Source organism: Lynx canadensis, chromosome X (assembly GCF_007474595.2).
Source record: "Lynx canadensis isolate LIC74 chromosome X, mLynCan4.pri.v2, whole genome shotgun sequence".
Lineage (NCBI taxonomy): Eukaryota > Metazoa > Chordata > Mammalia > Carnivora > Felidae > Lynx > Lynx canadensis.
In genome coordinates, this window is record NC_044321.2 from 67,599,262 (window position 1) to 67,611,752 (window position 12,491).

The 12,491-nt window shown below is 35.6% G+C and overlaps 1 protein-coding gene across 1 annotated transcript in view; it reads right to left on the reverse strand.

Annotated features, from left to right (window-relative positions):
- RPS6KA6 (ribosomal protein S6 kinase A6) overlaps nt 1-12,491 on the reverse strand; it is a 198,131-nt gene that overhangs the window by 138,158 nt on the left and 47,482 nt on the right. The gene's annotated exons all lie outside the window — the stretch shown is intronic.

The following is a 12,491-nucleotide window of genomic DNA, read 5'->3' on the forward strand; positions in this document are numbered from 1 at the left end:
GATGAGCACCAGGTGATTTATTTAAGTGTTGAATCAGGAAAGTCTACACCCGAACCTGCATTACACTGTATGTTAACTAAAAGGAGTTTAAATAAATCTTGAGGGAAAAACAAAACAAAAGAAAGAAAAACAGAAGGACCAACTGAATGTCCACTTAGAGAGTATTTAGACCACCAACTCCCGTCTTTACCTCAGCTCAGTGGATGGTTGCCTTCTTTGTTCTCACCCCAATAAAATTCTGATGTCTTATTCCCTGGAGAAATCTCTCAACTGTATGATGCTAAGCACAAACCCTAAGCCTAACACACTTTAACCCTGACTCTATGCCTAACCCTACCCCTTACCAATAACCCCTAAGCTCTAAATCTAGCCCTAACTCTAACCCTAAACTTAGCCTCTGGAGAGGTCTCAAACTGCTGGAATGGAGGCACATAGACTCACCCTAATCTTAAACCTAGCTCCAAACCTTAACCCTAACCCCTAACTGCTAACCATTAATCCCAACCCTAACTCTAACCCTAAACTGATCCCTCTGTAGAGGTCTCTGAATTGCAAGATAATAGGCATATACCCTCACCCTGGCTGTAACTCTAACCCTAACCCGTACCTTAGCTCTAAACCAAACCCTAATCCAAGATCTGAGGAAAAAAAATTTGCTATATATATCATATGTATGTATGAGAAAAAAAGAAATAGAGAAGCAAACCAAGAAACAGACTATAGACAGCAAATGATGGTTGCTAGAAGGAAGGTGGGTGGGATGTATGGGTGAAATAGGTGATAGAGATTAAGGAGAGCACTTGTGATGAGCACCAGGTGTTGTATGGAAGTCTTTAATCACTATGCTGTACACCAGTATCTAATATTACACTATATTTTAACAAACTGGAATTAAAATAGAAACTTAAAAAACAAACCAACAAAAAATAGAGTAAATGAATTGCCATAACACACACACACACACACACACACACACACACACACACTTCAGCTAAATATATGGCATTAACCCTAAGCACCAGACTCAAAGTTTTCAGATACCCAATTTCCCTTTTCCTAATCAATATCATGTGGCCAAGAGGATGTCAACAAAGAAGTCAAGTAATTTCATGAATAATGACTCTAGCACAAGTAGGAAAACTATTTTTATCAGTTTCTTAAAGTAAAGCAGTTCTCATTTTTTTGGTCTCAGAAATCCTTTACAATCTTAAAAATTATTGACGACTCCAAAGTGTTTTTGGTATTTTTGTGGGTATCTATTGATATGTACCATATTAGAAATTAAAAGAGAAAAAGCAACTAGGTATTGATTCATTAAAAAATAATAAACCTGCCACATGTGAGCATATTTTTTATAAAAATAACTATGTTTTCCAAAGCAAAAAAAATGTGAAGAGTGACATTGATCATTTTTTTTTTTGTGAATCTCTAATATCTGACCTAACAAAAAGAGAGTTGGATACTTATGTCTGCTCTGCATTCAGTCTGTTGCAATTAAGTTGCTTTGCTTGAGGCAGAGAAAGAAAATCAGTTCTCACACATATATGTATATAGAAAAGGAGTATTTTAAAAGCTGTTTTATATAATTGTGCTGATTCTTCTTTGATATGACACAAGAACTTAAAAAGAGGCAGTTTCTTAAAGGTTAGTTATAATGAAGAATCTGAAACCATAACCATTAATTGTCCGAATTCTGTTATGTAATAATCCATTTGTCTACCTTACATTTTGAAAGTGTTTGTACTCATGTCTGATTTGATAAAATAACATATTGGTCGTCTCAAAAGTACTGCTTCACTGAATTATGCAGATCTACATATGAACAGCAGTGATCTCATCAGAAAAGTTTAGTATTAAGGTGTCAAGTTCACAGTGGCAAATAAAAATTTTCCAAAACTAAATTTTTGCTTCAAAGCTCAAATTTTATCATTGACAAAAATATTGTCAGTTGTTTTACATGAAATAACAAGATCATTACCATTCATTTTTGAGGAAACATCTACCAAATACACAAGTTTAGTAACCATAGTTTGTCAATCATTCTTTCAAATAAAAATGATGTTCTATGGAAAAAGTGGCTAGTTCAGCTTACAACTCAAAAAATCACACAAGTGCTTTGTCTTGATGGTATGAAACTTCTGGTATACACCTAAAGTGCTTTATGTGTACTTCTCATTTCATCACACAATATTAAAAAGAACTATACTCAAGGGTTGGGATTAAATAAATTTAATCACTGTTAACACTTCATCAAGGACATTCTGAGGTAACATTTGCATTTTTTAAACTGCAAAGTGTGTAGCAGTGAAGAATACAATGACTACTGACATAATTTGTAATCACTGCCTTGATTGTGCCAAGATTCCAGAAGTTTTATAAATAGTATCTTAGTATTATTATAAAATAGTTTCGACCTTGAGGATTTCCTGAAAGCATCTTATTAGACAGACCATACATTGAGGGCCACTGTTCCAAAACACAACACTTAGTAGAGTTGAAAAAATGGAATGTAGAGGGCAAAAAGAAGCAAGAAAGCAAGAAAAAAAAATGGTCCAGACTTTCTGGAAGACATCTGCACAAAGCAGCCACTTTTTCTCTAGCTCTTCTAAAGCTCACTAACATCCTACTATGTCATCTAATAGAAGCCACTATTTATAGTCTACAGAAATAATTGTTTATTTGTTCGTCACCTGATTTGTTCTTTTCTGATCTTATGGGTGGACTTAACTAGCATAAGAAAATATCATCTCACTCTGTTCTCTTCCCATGATCAACTACAAAAGAAGTCACATATCTTCAAACTACTGTATCTAAAAACATATCTATCCTCATCAAAGAGGTTTCTTTTCAGCCACACTGATACAATTCTTGGAAACAGTTTGTTAAAGAAATGAGTGAGTGAGCTACTCCAATATATCTCTTTAGGTCATGTGGACTTTTATATTTTACATGAAGAAGTACTCAGTAAGGGGGAACCTGGGTGGCTCAGTTGAGTGTCCAACTATTGATTTCAGCTCTGGTCATGACCTCACAATTTGTGGGATCAAGCCCCACATCAGCATCTGCACTGACAGTGTGGACCCTGCTTGGGAATCTCTCTCCCTCTCTCTCTGCCCCTCCCCTGTTCATGCTGTTTCTCTCTTTCAAAATAAATAAATAAATAAATAAATTAATTAATTAATTAATTAAAAAGTACTCAGTAAATATTTGTTGAAGTGAATTTTAACAGTGACACTGACTGAAGACAAGAATAAACTGCAAGGGATTTTAAGATACAAAGATATATTTTTAAAACTATCTCTTGATAATTACTCAAGAGGGCAAGGGTTTAATATTTTCAAAAATTCATTTTAAAATCCTATATAATCCATGAATTTTAAAATGTATGCTTTGTATAAATATTACTTGGCATGTGAAATACAAGGAAGGCCAGTCTGACAATTGTGATCATGTTTTCATGTGTTGTATTTGATTGTGTTTTAAAATAATCCACGTAACTTGTTTGGTATACTACATTTCAATCTTTCATTAGTAATCATTAATAGCATTATACTTGGTGTGTTTAGTACAGAATTTTTATATGCATATTTCATGATGATAATGCAAGCTTCTTTAAAATACAATTTTACAAATGTCTTTAGTAGTGATTTTCCCCATTAAATATACTATAAAGATATCTAATCTTGCAAGACTTTGTATAGGCTAAAATCCATTTATTGCATTTTAACAATGGAACTTTTGCAGGCAACTATATAAGACTGCAGCCCAAAGTTTCTTAGAATTGTTCCTACACTTCTCTGATTCACAGCCTTGGTCAAATTCCTGCATAGGTTCAGCCTATAACAAGTCACACCCAAACAACGCCCATGCAAATGATGTATTCCTGACAAGCAAGTAGGTTCACATACTAGGAAGAAAAAAAATATTAAGCTACCTCCTTAATATTTGGTTGATGAACTGCATGAAGATCACTATTCTGTAATTCAGTATTACAAATTTTAAAAAGGCTTCTATGATATGCTTGTTAAACTAAAGTTCCTACACAAAACTGAGTATTCCCTGAATTTAAGGACTGCATTAAAAACTTGTCAACATGTTGCTATATATAATGTGGAGATATGACTGAAGACATTTCATTATGTTAAACTGTATTCTTCTATGGAGCCCCATGGGGAAAAATTTTTTTTGGTCTGTTAGATCTTTTTACAACCTTAAAGATACTGTCAATAATCATGCAATAAAAGGTATCAACTTCTTTATAATGGCTACCAAAAATTTTAAGTCTTCATTTTGTCCCAGTTCTAGAAGATATAGGCCATTATGCCATGCATTTGTAAACAACAAGAATGTATCTCTGGCTTCATCTATTCTTTCATGCTCTAATTTTTCTGCTTCCATTTTCCTCTCCACTTATTTTTTAATTTTTTTTTTACTTGGTATTCATCTACAAAAACCTTAAATTCTTTCTGGAGCAAAGCTGGATATAAATAAATATACATATGAATTAATATATACCTGAAATGAAAAAACAAATGACTTTTAATGGCTTGAAAGGTTTGCCTATTGAGATTTTATTCAAGTCAATATTTAAGCATTTATACATTTGGGATATAAAAGAACTTCATCTCTGTTCTTCTAAAAATAACATCATAAAATGCAAAATATTTAAGAGAATATTGTACTTCTAGAAAGTTTAAAAGCTAAAGGTCTGCAAGGGTGCCTGGGCGGTTCAGTCAGTTGAGAATTTGACGTCACCTCAGTTCATGATCTCATAGTTCGTGAGTTTGAGCCCCACGTTAGGCTCTGAGCTGAAAGCTCAGAGCCTGGAGCCTGTTTCAGATTCTGTGTCTCCCCTGCTCTTTGACCCTTCCCCACTCACTCTCTGTCTCTCTATCTCTATCTCTCTCAAAAACAAATAAACATTAAAAAAAATTTTTTTAAAGTGTGCAGAATGTACATACCTACTCCACAGGTCAGTTCTATAAGCACACCCCACATACAATACATATTAAAAGCTCCTTCTAATTTTACTCTTCTCAGCACAACTATTCAAGTCATATCTCCTTATCTTCCTATGCCTCCCTTGCCAATTTACTGCCAAACCATAACCTGCCTTAGTTTGTGTGTGTGTGTGTGTGTGTGTGCGTGTGTGTCCTGAAAATGCTTTTCTGTATTTTATATGTTACATTCTATACCACATAAATAACAGGTTACTTTAAGAAAATTAATGTCAAGTTTATATTCACTAATACAGCTTTTACAAATGTTCTGTGCACACACTGGGTATTCAAAAATATCTTTCTTTTAAAGAAGGGAGTTAAGATGTTAGAGAAGTAGGGGGATCTGGATTTTCCTCATTCTTCAAACAGGGTTGTATTGAAGTCAGATCACCAGGAAATAGATGCACAGAGCAGTGGAAGGATCTCCACAGCTGGAGGGAGACAACTTGACAGGATTGAGGTACATGTATATTTGTTGGGGGAGACAAAATGATGGAGCTACAGAAGAGAGGGAACCCCTTCTGTGGAGGGACAAAAGGGAGAGAGAGAGGGGTTGTGAAAGTGCAGCATTGAGTTAGCACAATAGCAAAACCTCTCTGGACCACAGACTTTTGCAAACAGCCTTGGGAGCTGAAACTCTGACGCTTTTGACATGCATGATTTTCTCTGGATCTTTCTCTGGATTGGAGCTATGGAGCACTTCCTGGGGAGGAGGGAGCTGGTCCAAGAGTGCATAGAGTGGTGTAGCGAACTCCAAGGACACTGGAAGAGAACAGTTCCCTTCCTGGAGTACTTTGGGAAGAGGGCTTATGGCCCCCAAGACAAAAGAACCTACAGGTACCAGCCACAGGCCTTTCATCAGCAGGGTAGAGAGGCTCCACTTCAGATCAGAGAAGCAGATTGAAGCAGTGCCAGGTTCTTTAAGACATGGGGTTTTGAATCACAGTCAGGGGGCCAAGAAGAAGGTGTGGGACAAATGTGGAGCAGGACAAGCTAACCACCATTGCTATTCTGTGAAGACTGACTGAAGACCAGACTCATCCAAGTCTGGGGAGAAGAGATTGGGGTGATGCCATTTTTTGATCCAACAACAACATGGTGGTACGTCAGAGAATGGCACAGAGACCCCCATTGGAGGAGGGACAAGCTTACACTAAACCCTGCTCCTCTGTGCCTGGCAACTGCTTATTTACTGGAGCAAGGCAGACTAACACGATGCAGCAAGACTCTCCTCCAGACCAGCACAGCCACCAACCCAGGCAACAAAGGACAACTCTTTTTCTTTTTCTTTCCTCCTTCTTTTTTTCTAATGGAATCAAGCTAATAGTTTCTGATTTGTTTTTTGTCAATTATTATTTTATGTATGTATATTTTTTAATCAGGCATTTTTATTCTATCCTTTTTCCATCTTTTCTCTTTATTCTTCTTTATTCTCCTTTCTCTTTTTCTGGAATTAGCTTATAGTTTATCGATTCTCTGTTTGGTTTTCTTGTCTCCCCTTTCCTTTTTCTCCTTTTATAGGATCAGGCTTTCCCTCATTTTTTTTTCCAGGATTACTACAACAAACCAATCAAAGCATACCTAGTGAAAGGTCCAAACACTCCACCACAGCAAGAGAGGAAAAGCTCTGCACAGAACTAACCAGTGGGACAGAGCAGCCAAAACACCAGAGCAGAATACATAAAACATATACCAGAAACACTTCCTGGAGTGTGAAGCCCTGGAGTGTATATGACCCTTTTGGAATATAGTAGCAATCTGAGGCGAAGGAAACATAACAAACTTTTAAAACAGAAGTTCAGCCAAAATGACAAGACAGAGGAATTCTCCCAAAGAAAAGTCAAGAAGAAATCACAGCCAAAGAATTGCTCAAAAGAAATATAAATAATATATCTGAAAAAAATTTAGAATAACAGTGATAAGACTAATATAGCTAGGCTTGAACAAAAGCACAGAACACATCAGAGAAACCCTTCCTACAGAGATCAAAGACCTAAGAACTAGTCAGGATGAATTAAAAAATGCTATAGCCAAGATGCAAAATAAACTGGATATAGTGACACCAAGGATTGAAGAAGCAGAGGAGGGAATATGAGAAATAGAAGAAACCATTATGGAAAATAACAAAGCTTAAAAAAAAGAAGGAAAGGAAATTGTGAGAACAGGAGGGATGAATTAGCAAACTAAGTGATTCCATGATACGAAACAATATCCATATAATACGAGTCACAGAAGAAGAGAGCAAGAAAAAGGGGTGGAACGTTTATTTGAACAAATTATAGCTGAGAACTTTCCCAATCTCGGGAAGGAATAGGCATCAAAGTCCAAGAAGCACAGAGAACACCCCTCAAAATCAACAAAAAGAGGTCAACATCACAACATGTCAGAGCAAAACTTGCAAAATACAAAGATTAAGAGAATTCTGGAAGCAGCTAGGGACAAAAGGTCATTAACCTACAAGGGTAGACACACAAGATTATTAGCAGACCTGTCCACTGAAACTTGACAGGCCAGAAGGAAGTGCTAGGAAATGTTCAATATGCTGAATAGGAAAAAAAAAATGCAGCCAAGAATCCTTTATCCAGCAGGGCTGTCATTCAGAAAGGAGAGATAAAGGCTTTCCCAGACGAACAAAAACTAAAGGAGTTTCTGAACACTAAATCAGCCCTGTAAGAGATTCTAAGGGGGATTCTTTCTGAGTGGAAAGCAGCAAAGACTACAAACAACTGGAAAACATCACCACAAACATGAAATCTACAGATAACACAATGGCACTAAAATCATATATTTCAATAATCACTCTGAATGTAAATGGAGTAAATGTTACAATCAAAAGACGTAGGGTATCAGAATGGATTAAAAAAAAAAACAAGATCCATCTATATGCTGCCTGCAAGAGACTCATTTTAGACCTGAGGACACCAGCATAGTGAAAGTGAGAGGATGGAGAACAATTTGTCATGCTAACGGACATCAAAAGAAAGCCACAGTAGCCATACTTATATCAGATGAACTAGATTTTAAACCAAAGATTGTAACAAGAGATGGATAAGGGCATTATATCATAATTAAGTGTTTTTTCCATCAAAAAGAGCTAATAATTATAAATATTTATGCCCACAAAAAGAGAGCACCAAAATATATAAATCAAGTAATCATAAACAAAAGCAAAGTTATTTATAATAATATCATAATTGTGAGAGATTTTAATACTCCACTTACAACAATGTATAGATCATCTAAGCAGAATATTAACACAGAAACAACAACTCTGAATGACACACTGGGCTAGATGGACTTAACAGGTATATTGAAAACATTTCATCCTAAATCAGCAGAGTATACCTTATTCTCAGTGCACATGAAACATTCACCAGAATAGATCCCACAATGGGTCACAAATCACCCCTCAACAGGTACAAAAAGATTGAGGTCATACCAGGCATACTGTCAGATCACAACGCTATGAAACTTGAAGTCAACCACAAGAAAAAAATTGGAAAGCCCTCAAACACATGGAGGTTAAAGAACATCCTACTAAAGAATGAATGGGTTAATTAGGAAATTAAAGAAGAATTTAAAAAATACATGGAAGCAAATGAAAATGAAAACACAACAGTTAAAACCCTTTGGGGCGCAGTCCTAAGAGTAAAATACATTGCAATTTAGCCCTATCTCAAGGAGCAAGAAAGGTCCCAAACACACAAACTAACCTTACACCTAAAGGACCTAGAAAGAGAGCAGTGAATAAAGCCCAAAGTCAGCAGAAGAAGGGAAATAAATAATAAAGATTAGAGCAGAAATAAAAGATATAGAATCCAAAAAAAAAAAAACAATAGAACAGATCAATGAAACTAGGAGCTGGTTTTTTGAAAGAATAAACAAAATTGATAAGCCCCTAGCCAGACTTCTCAAAAAGAAAAGACAAAGGACCCAAATAGATGAAATCACAAATGAAAGAGGAGAGATCGCAACCTACCACAAAAATAAAACAATTATAACAGAATACTAGGAAAACTTATATGTCAACAAAGTGGACAATCTGGAAGAAATGTACAAATTCCTAGACACTCACATACCTCCAAAACTCCAAGAGGAAAAAATAAAAAATTTGAACAGGCTCATAACCAACAAATAAATTGAATCAGTTATCAAAAACCTCACAACAAATAAGAGTCTTGGGCCCGATGGCTTCCCAGGGAAATTCTATCAGACATTTAAAGAAGGGTTAATACCTATACTCCTCAAAATGTTCCCCCCTCAAAAAATAGAAAAAGAAGGAAACCTTCCAATGTCATTCTATGAAGCCAGCATTACCTTGATTCTAAAACCAGACAAAGACCCCACTAAGTGGGAGAATTACAGTCCAATATCCAGGATGAAACTGTATGCAAAATTTCTCAACAAATACTAACAAATCCAATTCAACAGTACATTAAAAGAATTATTCACCATGATCAAGTGGGACTTATTCCTGGGTGCAGGCTGTTTTTATATTTGCAAATCAATGTGATACACTACATTAATTAAAAAAAAGGATAAGAACCATATGATCTTTTCAATAGATGAAGAAAAAGCATTTGACAAAATATAGTATCCTTTATTGATAAAACCCCTTAAGAAAGTAGGGTTAGAAGGAACATACCTTAACATCATAAAAGCAATACATGAAGGGCCCACAGCTAATATCATCCTCAATGGGGAAAAACTGAGAGCTTTTCCCCTAAGATCAGGAATACGACATGGATGTCTACTCTCACCACTGTTGTTCAACATAATGTTGGAAGTCCTAGCCTCAGCAATCATACAACAAAAAGAATTACAAGTCATCCAAATCAGCAAGGAAGAAGTCAAATATTCAGTCTTCACAAATGACATGATACTCTACATGGAAAACCAGAAAGACTCCACCAAAAACCTCCTAGAGCTGATACATGAATTGATCAAAGTCACAGCATATAAAATCAATGTTCAGAAATCAGTTGCATTTCTATATACCAATAATGAAGCAACAGAAAAAGAAATCAAGGAATCAATCCCATTTACAATTGCACCAAAAAATATAAGATACCTATGAATAAACCTAACCAAAGAGGTAAAATATCTGTATGCTGAAAACTATAGAAAGCTTATGAAAGAAACTGAAGACACAAAGAAATGGAAAAACATTCCATGCTCATGGATTGGAAGAACAAATGTTGTTACAATGTCAATATTACCTAAAGAAATCTACACATTCAATGCAATCCATATCAAAATAACACTAGCATTCTTCACAGAACTAGAACAAATAATTCTGGACCCCAAATACCCAATGTAATCTTAAAAAAGAAAACCAAAGTTGGAGGAATCACAAATCCAGACTTTAACCTGTATTGCAAAGCTGTAATAATCAAGACAGGATACTATTGGCACAAAAAGAAACACATAGACCAATGGAATAGCATAGAGAATACAGAATGGAAGCACAAATATATGGCCAGCTAATCTTTGACAAAACAGGAAAGATTATCCAACGGAAAAAAAAAGATATTTTCTAGCAAATGGTGCTGGGAGAACTGGACAGCAACATGCAGAAGAATGAATGTAGATACTTTATTACAACATACATTCAATAAATTCAAAATGCATGAAAAACCTAAATGTGACACTGGAAACCATCAAAATCCTAGAGTGGAAAACAGGCAACAGCCTCTTTGACCTAGGCCATAGCAACTTCTTACTTGATATATCTTCAGAGGCAAGAGAAATAACAACAGAAATGAACTACTGGGACCTCATCAAGATAAAAACCTTCTGCACAGCAAAGGAAACAATCAACAAAACTAAAAGGCAACTAATGGAATGGGAGAAGGTATTTGCAAATGACATAGCAGATAAAGGGTTAGTATTCAAAATCTGTAAAGAATTTACCAAACTCAACACACAAAAAACAATCTAGTGAAGTAATCGGCAAAAGGTATGAATAGACACTTTAATCCAGATGTTTAACAGACACATGAAGAAAGGCTCAATGTCACTCATAAGGGAAATAGAAATCAAAACCACAATGAGATACCACTTCACACCTGTCAGAATGGCTAAAATTAACAACTGAGGAAACAACAGATGTTGGTGAGGATGTGGAGAAAAGGAACCCTTTTGCACTGTTGGTGAGAATGCAAACTGGTGCAACCACTCTGGAAAACAGTATGGAGGTTCCTTTTTTAATTAAAAAAAAATAAAGATAGAACTACCCTTCAACCAAGCTATTGGACTACTAGGAATTTATCCAAAGGATACAAAAATGCTGATTCATAGGGGCACATACACCCCAATATTTATAGCAGTGCTATTAACAATAGCCTAATTATGGAAAGAGCCAAAATGTCCATCCACTGATAACTGGATTAAGAAAGATTTGGTACACACACACACACACACACACACACACACACACACACACAATGGAATACTATTTGGCAATGAGAAGAATGAAATCTTGCCATTTGCAACTATGTGGATGGAACTAGAGGGTATTATGCTAAGTGAAATAAGCCTGTCAGAGAAAGACAGATATCATATGATGTCACTCATATGTGGAATTTGAGAAACTCAACAGATGAACATAGGGGAAGGAAAGGGAAAATAAAATAAAAGCAGAGAGGGAGGCAAACCATAAGAGACTCTAAACTACAAAGAACAAACTGAGAGATGTTCGAGGGCATGTGAGTGGGGGTTGGGTTAAATGGGTGATGGGCATTAACAAGGGCACTTTTCAGGATGAGTACTCGGTGTCGTATGTTAGTGATGAATCACTGGGTTCTACTCCTGAAGCCAAGACTACTCTGAATGTTAACTAACTTGAATTTAAATTATGTGTGTGTGGGTGTGTATCTTTCTTTTAAAATGATTTAAATCATAATGATTTAGATCATAATAATCACTGCTCAGTTGCCCTGCTTTTCCCCTTTAAAACTAAATCTCAGCCACACTCAAATTAGTAGTTTCTCCTTATCTTTCTCCCCTTCAATTGTTGTTTCTGTTTTCCTAAAGGCTATGTGTCTGTGTGTGTGCAGTAACTTTCATGACTTAGATATTAGGTGTACAAAGTCAAGAACCAGACCTACACCCTCGAAAAATTATATGCCATTAAGCACTTAATATACAGTTTTAATAATGAATTTCTGAGTTAATGTTTCTCAATTTTTTCTCTTTCTCTTGAAATTTAAGCTCCTTAAATGTAGGGTTTCACATCATCCACATGTCACCCAGTATCTTTCCCTTTTGTCCTTCACACACATACTACTTTAACAGATGATAGGTGAATTCATGCATTCATATATGAATTGATACCTACATTCTGGCTTTCGTGATAGAGCTACAGAATATAAATAAAATCATCAGGAGAGAGAAAGCTGTAATTATGCAAGCATATGAACAGAGAAACAAGGAAGACTTTTTTTAAAAAATACTTTAATTTAGACAGCTAATAAATAGCATGCTATATTT